The 11,585-nt window shown below is 41.8% G+C and overlaps 1 pseudogene; it reads right to left on the bottom strand.

The window, feature by feature from the left end:
• Positions 1–6,867: 6,867 nt before the first annotated feature.
• On the bottom strand, positions 6,868–7,008 carry LOC144504191 (U2 spliceosomal RNA; annotated as a pseudogene).
• Between the last annotated feature and the right edge of the window lie 4,577 nt (positions 7,009–11,585).

The following is an 11,585-nucleotide window of genomic DNA, read 5'->3' as shown; positions in this document are numbered from 1 at the left end:
CTTCAGGCCTGGGGTGGGTATTCATGTCAAAAATAGTGCTTCAAGGCCGGAGCCTCTCAAAAGCCCAGGGAGACAGCAACAGCACCACCATTACAATCTCCCAACAGGCTTTGGCCAGTCAAGGAATTGCAAATCAGGGAGCAACAAAATCATAGAATCATAGAAACCCTACAGTGCAGAAAGAGGCCATCTGGCCCATCAAGTCTGCACTGACCACAATCCCAGCCAGGCCCTACCCCCTTATCCCTACACATTTACCCGCTAATCCCTCTAACCTACGCATCTCAGGGCACTAAGGGGCAATTTTAGCATGGCCAATCAACCTAACCCGCACATCTTTAGACTGTGGGAGGAAACCGGAGCACCCGGAGGAAACCCACGCAGACTCGAGGAGAATGTGCAAACTCCACACAGACAGTGACCCAAGCCGGGAATCGAACCCAAGTCCCTGGAGCTGTGAAGCAGCAGTGCTAACCACTGTGCTACCGTGCCACCAGTCCGATCAAGTCCAATCAAGTCCGAGTCAAGTCCGAGTCAAGTCCGAATCAAGTCCAAAAGGGCAGTGGAAGCTTGGACATTTGTTCCTGTCACAGATATTCATACGAGTTGTTCAGAAAGTCACAGGATGGCCACAATATTCTCAACACTCAACTGGAAAACGCAAACATTCTCTTCATGTTTGCTTTGATCGGACAAATGTGTGGAACTCAGACCAGGGTATTTCTGAACTGGATAAACAAGCCATAAAAGGTTAAATTTGCTTTAGGCAATGAGGACTTCCACAGATTAAATACTTCAGGTCATCACTTGAAGATCAGTTCAGAGTGAAGCTCAACTTCATAATGCGTTGTCTTGATTTAATGGGCAGGATTATATGGCCTCGCTCGTCCCAAAACCAGAAAATCCCGCCCGTCGTCAATGGACTTTTCCATACGCCGTCCCTCGCCTGCTCCAATTCTTGTGGCGGGTGGGGCGGTAAAATTGCAGCCAATGTCTTTTAGACAACAAATGAAGGAAACCATTGGTCAATCCGCAAGTTCACGGTACCTGTATAGATGCACCAAAAATCCGTCTTGGACCAAAACATAAGCTAAAGCACGGAAGGACTAGTACAAAGTGGATGCACAAAGCCATATTACTGGTAGACAAAGTCTACAGGCTCTGGCATGACAACCAATGCAGGCAAATCCATTCGAGTGAGCAATGCGAGCAGTGTGGTCTTAAACATACACCTGGAATTGCCCTGCTTTCCATGATGTATGCAAGGCATGTGGAATTAGGGGACACTGGAAGCACCAATGCAGAAAGTAAAGGCCACAGCAGGCAGTTCAACATCACCAGAAGCGACAAGCAGAGGCGAGATACAATATTCCAACCAACCAAGACAGTGTACCAAAACATTGCCAAAACAAGATACACAAAATGACTAGCCAGATGATATGATCAGATGATGAGGATGACTAGAATATCAAAACATGAAGTGAGAAGGCATTCCATCTGGTGAAATTCAAAGAACGCATCGGCACAGTGGTACCATTAGTAGTCTTTGTCCCCATATGATCATATGTCAACAGATGCAGGACCAACTTAAATTAGATACAAAAATAAATATTGGTTTAGGCACAAACATCCTTCCTCTTGATGCACAGAAATGTATATACCCACAGATGTAGCAACCGAGGGCTCAACCAACCACTGCCAAACTTACCTCATACAATGGTTCGGCAATTGTCCTCAAGCTCCATTACACTTGAATGTTGCTGTAACAACTCACCCTGGTCAGCTCAGATATTTTATACAGATGACACCATTGGTCCATTGATTGTAGGTCTGCTAGCATGCAGGAACTTGTCCTTGTCCTTCATAGTATTGTCAAGACAATAGCAAAGACCACAGAAAGCACACTCACAAACCAACAGGAGAAATACAATACAGAATCACTTGCCAACTGGCTACACAGCACAGTTTGAAGTAAGCTATTCTGAACTTACAAACTCAATCTGACTGCAGGAACCACTGTGGAATCACAGTTCAGCAGGCAAGTGCAAACAACGTTTCTCAGGACCACGCCTCGATACCCTCGGGAATACGAGACACCTTAATCGAAGAACAGGGGAGATGTTCCCACATACGGCAGGCAGGTAATGAATTATCCACATCAGAAAAAACAATACTGAATCAATGACATTAGAATCCAATGGAAATGCTGAGCAGTTGCCCAGAACTAAGATCATATCAATGAGTGACAAAAGGTCTGACAGGGCAAAACAAAAGATGCCAAATCAGACCAAAGCACAACCAAAAACTCTTTATAGCCTATTGCTAGTCTGTGACACAACCCAAACATAGCACACCTATTGACATCGGAACGTATCTCAAACCAAGTTAACTGTAGCCAAGTGTGGACAAGCTTCCATTAAGCTTCACAGACTGTTGTTCATTGCTTCATGTAATAATATATTCAAACATGTTGGGTGGAATCGTAATATCCCGCCAAAGGCCAATAAAAATTTCCATTCTGGGAACCTCGCCCACCCGGAATCGGGGCGGGTGAGGTGGTAAGGTTTTGGCCAATGTCATTTTCTTCTGATGTAATGTAAATAGTTTTTAATTCTTTCAGGGTAAAACTTTAATTTAGAAAGAAGGGGGATGTTGCGATGTATCTGTAAACTGTATGTGTCTAAACCCCTGTCCATCACTATCCACCACAACACAGATGATGCATAATCCCATGTACTTTGTAGGTGAAACAGAGCAGCAGTCTTACAGACCCAGGCATATTCCACATTGCCACTCAGTTACTGTTAACTTGGTTTGAGATACGTTCCGATGTCAATAGGTGTGCTATGTTTGGGTTGTGTCACAGACTAGCAATAGGCTATAAAGAGTTTTTGGTTGTGCTTTGGTCTGATTTGGCATCTTTTGTTTTGCCCTGTCAGACCTTTTGGCACGGTAGCACAGTGGTTAGCACTGCTGCTTCACAGCTCCAGGGTCCTGGGTTCGATTCCCGGCTCTGGTCACTGTCTGTGTGGAGTTTGCACATTCTCCTCGTGTCTGCGTGGGTTTCCTCCGGGTGCTCCGGTTTCCTCCCACAGTCCAAAGATGTGCGGGTTAGGTTGATTGGCCAGGTTAAACATTGCCCCTTAGAGTCCTGGGATGCGTGGATTAGCGGGTAAATATGTGGGGGTAGGGCCTGGGTGGGATTGTGGTCGGTGCAGACTCGATGGGCCGAATGGCCTCCTTCTGCACTGTAGGGTTTCTATGATTCTATGATATGCATATGGTCTTATCGTCAAATAAATAACCCACATCATTCTTCTAACATTCTGTTGTATGATTGGTAAGTTCGTGCTGAATAGAAGAACATGATTATTATCATGCCATCAATGTCAATTTCAATTAAAATTCTCTCTTTTTTTTCTGCATCGGCTATTGATCTCTTTTCCATGGTCAAATATTTTTCGTGAAAACTGTTCTTCGGTGTAAAGTTCCAAAAATGCGGACTTCTGCTGTTTTACCCAAGTTCAAGCTCAAAGGTTTTGGCTGACTGCAGAATGTTTCACATATTAAATTGGCTTATTCCCCACATCCTGTCACCCTCTACAGCACCAGCCCCACAAACCCAGCCACCCATCCTCCCCCGCCCCCCACCACACACACACACACACACTTCCTTATGGTGCATGGGCAAAAGTCCAATAGTCCAGAATTCTTGTTGCCACGGTGAATCTAATAAAACTCTGCTGGAAAGTAAACAAAAGTTAAGCTCCTAAAGAGTTAGCTGCTTCTTGTCCAGATTGAAAGTAAATGCTTTGAAGGCAGTCATGAAAACATGAAACGTTTGTACTTTAAGAACCATAGAAATTTAAAACAATTAAAGAGGCTTTTTATCCCTTTGTGCCTGAACTGTCAACATAAAAGCACTCCAATCACCCTCAGTCTGTCCTCTCTGCTTCAAATATTTATCTGCTCTTTCCTTAAGTGACATAATAGCCTCTATCTCAACCACTCCCCGTACATTACAAACACCCTCTGTGTGAAGAAATGTCTAACCTTTCTCTTCGACCTTTTCATGACATTTTGAATTGATGATCCTTCATGACTGTATAATATATGTATGAAATATAGCTGGAAAACTGTTGCAATTTTATTTCCAAAACCAATACCCATGAGAATAAGAAATTGTTACTACATTTATAATTAGGGTTGATGCACAAATAAAAACAATGTACTGAAGGAACCCATCCATTAACAGAAACAGCGAATAAAATTAATTTGATTTTGATATGAACACTCAAAAGAAAATACAACTTCTGCAAAATAATACAGATTCCTTCTTAAATTGTCTTGTGAGGCTATTTGTAGGAGATAGGAAAGTATCATAATTTGAATATAATAATTGCTATTAAGTCTTTTTCCAATTAATCTCACTAATCTGAATAAACTTTTACACTTGCCTATAAAATGTACGAGTTAATTAGGGATGCATGTTTGTGTCTCTAGAATCAGAATATTGCTCCATATATTTTAGAATGTTTCTCACACTCTCACCCAGGAATTTGGATGAAATTCTGAGGCTCAGATCTTTTCTCATGTCTACGAATTTCAAAATAATTCTTGGCTCTGCAAACTTGACCTTTTATAAACAGCGGCCCAGACTGGGAGGTTGGGTTGAAAGTCAGGGCAACCCCTGGAACAAGCGCAGAGGCTGCCGGGTGCAGAGGCTGGCTGGGCAGAAAACTCTGTGATCCAGCAGTTTGGAATGATTAAAATTTTTATGACGCCCTTACCCCTCAAGCCCATCATACACTCCAAAGACCGCATTCATGCCAATCTCTGCCATCCATCCCTGCATGGCCATCATATTCACTATAATCCCGACCAACATCCTCATGGCCCTTCATAGCCCCTATGCCAACTCATGTCACCCCAGCCCACCTACCACCCTTTGCCTCTACCCCCTCCATGGAAACTCACATATTATCAACCACGGGCAAACCTCAAGAACCATGCTGACATAAAATAAATGCATGCGTCTATTGATGACCTCACTATTTAAAATAAAACTCGCATTGATAACAATCCATTCAGTATGTAGAAATTTCTTCAACTAATCTTTTATGCAAACAAACAAGTCTATTTTATAATCACTGTCAATCTCACTTAACAGACATCCTATTGCGATGTTAGTTAGTAAAATCAGTCATTGCAGCACAACTCCTGAAGTGATAACCCTCAGACCTATGGCAACAGACAGAATAAAATATCAAATATCATTTCTTTCAACTCCAGACTTTTTTATAATTTAAAAGCCCTGAAGAGTTAAATCCACTAACATTTTTGACAGTTCCAATGGGTTTATGCACTTTTTACGCACAATCATGCTTACTTGTAACAATGTTAAAGGGTGCTTTACCTATCCCAAAGGGTGTCTTACCTCTCCTAAAGATTGCTTCATCTCTCTCTCTCAATGGTGGCCATGGACTATATCCATGGTACCTTACCCTCCCTGGCTATCCAAATGAATCCTCCAAGTTCAGATCAGCTCTTACTTGGTCTAAACTGCTGCAGATGTTGAATTTCAGATTTGTGGACTACAAAAACCCCACTTCAGTGGAGGCAACTGATAACTTTAATGGCCAACCACCTCTGAATCCCAGCTCAACTCCATTACCACCCCCATGAAAATAGGATGAGCTGTGTTTCTGGGCGGGACTTAGGATGTTTGGGCTCATCTGCCACTTTTGCCAAAACAAAAAGCCTCTGCACCTTGGCACAAATCTGGATTCGAATATTGCAGTGAAGATCACCACTGCCTTTAACCTTTATGTCACAGGGGCTTGTCAGGACATCTCAGAAGACAGACACTCTGGAAGGTTTGTAATACTATGCACTGTACTACATGTACCCAAGTAGAAACAGGGATAAAGATGCAAAGCAATCTCATAGCTCAGTCATTCAATGAGTTTTGCAATTGGAAATTGTTTCCTTTTAGACATATTAAAGATATTAAAACTGTTACTTATCACCTGCATTTAATTTTGTTGCACATTGCAAAAGTTTTTTTGGACAGCTGGGCCAATTGTTGAATGCAATTAGTAATCCGGGCAAAAATTACTTTCGCTCTTTTCCTTTTGCTCACCTTCCAGCTTTCGCCAAATTGAACAGCTCAACCTGGCGGTATTTTAGAACGTATCTGAAAAAATACATTAAAAGATTCCTTTATATAATTAAGAATGTTAATATGGTGCGGGGTTCATTAATTAATGCAACATAAAATGTGTTTATTGCTAATAATATACATTATTTTCAGTATCTAATCTAAATCTGCAGCAAATTAAAAGCATATGCATACATTTTGAAAGGTGCCTAACAATGCCCTTGTGCCAAGAAACAATTTAATTTTCAGAGTCTCCTCGAAAGCCCATTAACATGTCCAAGCAACTGAAACTCACCATGATAATGAGTTCGACCTGGGGTCATGGTCAGATTTTGTGAATGGGCCAGTTTCTAGTGCAAAGGTTTGTAAACTAACACAAACAATCGTGGAAACTCCATTCACACTGGATGTAATTTCTCAAATTTCCTTGATCCTTGTGCTGATTTGGCCATTTTTCACCAAATCGTCCTGAAAAAATACACACTACCGATCAGAATCACTTGGCTGTGAAGATTTTGTCTGCAATAAAAGGTTTTTAAAAAATTTATTTATCCAATTCAATCAAATCAAATCCAGTTCAGAGTCTCAACAAGTTGAGACATTCCCGATCCAAGCTGACAAGACAGGGCTCTCACCTCCTGTCTTGGGCTTGATCTACATGAGCCAAGCTGATTGGAGTAGGCATAGCTCCTCCTCCAAGGCTTGATCTCATTTGCACCTTAGCCAAAAGGCCGAGATGCCGCTTTTAAAAATTGCTTCAAATGAAGCTAAAATGTAACTTAATGACTTCAACTAAGCACAGCATGTCGATACTACACTTGATCTTAGCCAAAAGGCCGAGAAGTGATAAAAAGGTATGTAAGAATTGAATATAACTTGTTGTATGTAAAACGTATACCTATCTTATGTCATATGCATTATATGGGTGCTTCAACATTTTGGTGTTCATTGCAAATGTGGCCTTGTACTATATTTACCCAATTCAAAGATTAGTATTGATGAGTTGCTATGTAACTGAAGGGCACAGCTTCAGCAGTTATGCAAGGGCAACTACTTTGGTCTCTGATTTACCATAGTGGAGTTATATCAGTGCAGGGTGTTTGGTGGTGTAGTCACTTGAAGAATTGTAGTAAAATATATCAGATAAGCTTCAAGTAGTGTCACCAGCAACTTCTAATGTCAATTCATCTCCAGTTCAAGCAATTCCCTAAAGCAATATTTTCCGTCAACCTTTTTCAATTTTCCTTACACAAAGTTACACTCAGATTGCTTGTTTGTCCGAGTAGGATTTAAAAAACATGAGGCTGTGATTGAGAGGAGGAATCAATTACTTCCTGGACAGTGGGTAAGTTTTAAGATAAATATTTGGTCATACAAAAACTCCAATGTCACCTGTTCACTCAGAACTGCTCAATGAAAGTCACAAGAAACTTCGATTGTTCTAAATTAATATGCCAGCTCCAGTAAATATGTTGTTATATCGGCATCAGAAAGGTCCTTTGAATCACTTAATATCACATCCCTAAATGTTGCTCAATACAGGGATAAGCAAACTTTTCCATTCGTATGATGAAAATTAAAACAAATTAAACAGTGAATGTCCCTGATATTGCAACATAGTAAACCACTGTTGTATGTACATTGCGCTGTGCAATTTGCAATTGCCCCACGATTTTCATGCAATGAGTTGCAACCACATTTTCTCCAATATGAAGAATAAGAACTGGCCTAAAGAGCTGCTATAATTTCCTGTTTCGTTCATCTGCTTATCCATCAGAATAGGAGCTGGCATAAATCCCATGTAAAACAGATGCACTCTGCTGGGCTGCCTGGAAATTAAAGAGTGCAGCCCTTAATAAAACAGTTCCATCTGAAGACTGGAGCAGGCTGGGGAAGCAGCAGGGAAACGAGGACCAGTGCCTTACTCCCTCTGATGACTGCAAGCTAGCTTGACTACAAGCCATGTGCATATTTTTGCGGCGCTTTTCAGAACCCAAAAGGCAAAACCACTAAAACGTGGAAACGAAGGGTAGCGGTAAAACCTGTCTGAACCAGTCTTGTGTACCTTAAAAATGGAACTCTATTATTACTAGTGTCAGAATTACTGATTTTTGCTGGGATTTGAACATTTTGTTTCTCCCTTCTTGTCACAGAATCAACTGATATAGGAAGCCAAATAATGGAACCAGTTAATAGCACACGGGCAGATAAACCAATTAATAGCGTCTGAAGTGTAAGTTCCACCCCTCACCCCACCCTCAACAAAGTTAAACTCAGGAGATACAAATTGGAAATGGACACAGGCAAGATTTTCAGTGTACAGCCAGGGATCCAACACTTGGATGAATTCTGTGTTCCTGCCATGTACCCAAGCTATATTGCTCATGCACTGTGATTTAAAAAAATATATAAATAGCTTAATTGGCCAGAAGGTGTTGTGTATTGCAATGAGAAAGGATTAACATGTGGACTCTCAGCAGGCAATCATTACCAAACTAACGTTATTTACACCACCCCAACAGAAAGGACAGCAGAGAGGGCAATGAACAAAATGCTCAACTTTGCAATATACTTACTCTCCCTCCCCATTTAAAAAAAGATGGTACCCAACTATAATTTCTCAAAATACAGCATGACTAAATCAATATCAACAATACCTGCACCTTAACAGTCTGAGCTGCTCATCTCAGAATACAATATGAAACCACTGACTCCGTCAACACCTCGTGCTGCCTCAGAAAAGCAGCCAACATAATCAAGAACTCCACGCAACCTGGACATACTCTCTTTTCACCTTGTCTCATTGAGAAAAAGATGCAAAAGTCTGAGGTCACGTACCAACCGACTCAAGTACAGCTTCTTCCCTGCTGCCATCAGACTTTTGAATGGACCCATTATAATTTAAGTTGATCTTTCTCTTCTCCCTATCTGTAACTGTGACACTATATTCTGCACCCTCTCCTTTCCTTCTCCCCATCTACTCGATGAATGGTATGCTTTGTCGGTATACCGTGCAAGAAACAATACTTTTCATTGTATCCCAATAGATGTGACAATAATAAATCATATCAAAGACTAAACCAACTTCAGCAATACCTGCATTTTAACAGTTTGAGTTACTGATTTGCTTCGATTGTGATCACAATCAAAACATTGACTGAAATTTTCTGAGTAATTTGCATGTAAAAAGAACAATTGTTCTTCCTTAACATCAGTATGAGTTCAACAAAATCATTATTTAACATGAGATAACCCAAAGAAAATACTTATTTCCTCTTTTTTGTCCTACATGCTCTCACTGAACCTATCCGGCTTATTTTCTCTTTCTGTCCGGGTATTTTTCTTCCGTTTTGATGAGCTTGACTCTGCTTTCGCAACATCTCTGATTGTGTCAAACTGGAACTTTGACTGGCAACTCCACTTAAAGGTTGGGACTGTCATCAAAAACTTTGGGTGGGATTTTCTGGCCACGCCTACCCCAAGACAGGAAAATCCCACCCAAGGTCAATGGACCTTTGCATGGTCCTGTCACGCCTGCTATGATTCCCATGGCAGGTGGAATGGGAAACTTCCGCCCTCCGAGTCACTTAGCTGGACTGGTGCATTCTGTGATACTGGGAAACTTTCAATTTCTTTGTGATTTTCCCTTTGAGGAAGAGGAATTTGGGTCAAAGGAGGTTTCTCCTGCCCTTCCATTGTCAGATTTCCTCTTTCAAGCAAATGGCCCGCATCATACTAGCAGAGTCCCTTTCCAATCTTCACTATCTCTGTGAATGCATCTAGTTTCTTCCCCAGTCCAAGCACATACTTCTTCTGATCACCTCTTTTTTTTCCCCACAATGACCTTCTGACAAGCACTGAACTCTATGCTTCACGCCTGGTGTATTGTCACGCATCTTCCCTTTTTTCTCTTTTTCTTACTTTCCTATTGATGACAGGCTAAACAAACTAAACCTTACCCTAAGAACCTGTTTTTAAAGACTAACTTGTCAGGTGAAAAATCTGTTGTGGATTGGTGGGGTTATTTTGTAAGAGAACAGAAAATTGTCTAGCCTGTGTTGAAATGAAACATAGAAACTGCTGCCTGCTTGTCACTTAGCAAATACCTCTTCATAATCTGTACACGTCTTTCTTGATGCTGAGAAATATGGTGACACTCGGGTGGGCTTGACTCTATTGTTACTCAGAAACATTTGAAACTCTCCTAATGAAAACTATGGATTATTATCTGACACCGACACCTCTGGAAACCTGTAAATTGCAAACCAACTTCTCAAAACGTCAGTAGCTTTGTTACTCGTGGTATTGGGCATGGACTCAACACTTATCCATTTGCTATAGCAATCAATCAAAACAAGGTACTCATTCCCTTCTGCTTCAAAGAAAAATCAACATGTTCTCATTCCCATGGCTTTCTTGTGTTTAACCACATATACATAGAATCCCTCCAGTGCCAAAGAGGCTATTCTGCCCACCTAGTCTGCACTGTCTCTCTGACAGAGCATCTTACCCAGGTCCTCTCCCCCATCCTATCCCCGTAACCCCACACATTTCCCATGGCTTATCCATCTAACCTGCACCAAGGGGCAATTTAGCATGGCCTATCCACCTAACCTGCACATGTGCTTTCTTCGCTCTTCCTGAATGATAGGCGTACTCTTACTGATCTCAACCGAAAAAAAAAGCTCAGCCCAGTTTAGCCATACTTTCATAAACAAATTTCTTCCCATCAGGGAGAATTTGTTCTCTCCCACTATTACCAGGATCCTGAGTTGTCCCTTGGGTCAGGAATTTTCAAAGCCAACTTGTCCCAGACCCTGTGATTCTTTGAAAATTCTGGCCAAAATGTCATTTGCGCCATTTAGGTGGCATAAGCATCGGCCAGAATGTTCTGGCCATTCTTGGTAGCAGGATTTTCCAGTCCCGCCGACGGTGAAACCCCGCTGTGCGTTTTCTGGCGGCAGGAGGTGCATAGAACGGGAAGTCCCCTTCACAGCCGGGGAATGGCAGGCCGCATATACCGCCATGAAACACACCATGCAGGACATGAAAGTTCCGACACATTGAGTGCCAGCCATTCATGACACAAGTCCCAGCCACTTCCTCAAATATGTGCATAGAATCCTACAGTGCAGAAGGAGGCCATTCAGCCCATCGAGTCTGCACCCACCACAATCTCACCCAGGCCCCATCCCCATAACCCCATGCATTTACCCTAGCTGTGCATGATGTACACAAGTGAACTTTGTGCACACAAGAACACAATCTTCAGGATTTTGAATGAGTTATATGTTTAATTTGTTGAGACCATGTTAGAGAAGTCAACCCTTGAGCTGATACTTTCCATGGCACTAGATTGTAGTACTATTTTTTACACAGAGAGTAGTGGGTTCCTGGAACTCGTTGCCGGGGGAGGTAGTGGAAG

This window comes from Mustelus asterias, chromosome 14, assembly GCF_964213995.1.
Source record: "Mustelus asterias chromosome 14, sMusAst1.hap1.1, whole genome shotgun sequence".
In the NCBI taxonomy this organism is placed as follows: domain Eukaryota; kingdom Metazoa; phylum Chordata; class Chondrichthyes; order Carcharhiniformes; family Triakidae; genus Mustelus; species Mustelus asterias.
Note: the sequence above shows the minus strand (reverse complement) of the source record. Positions and strands in the feature narration are given on the sequence as shown.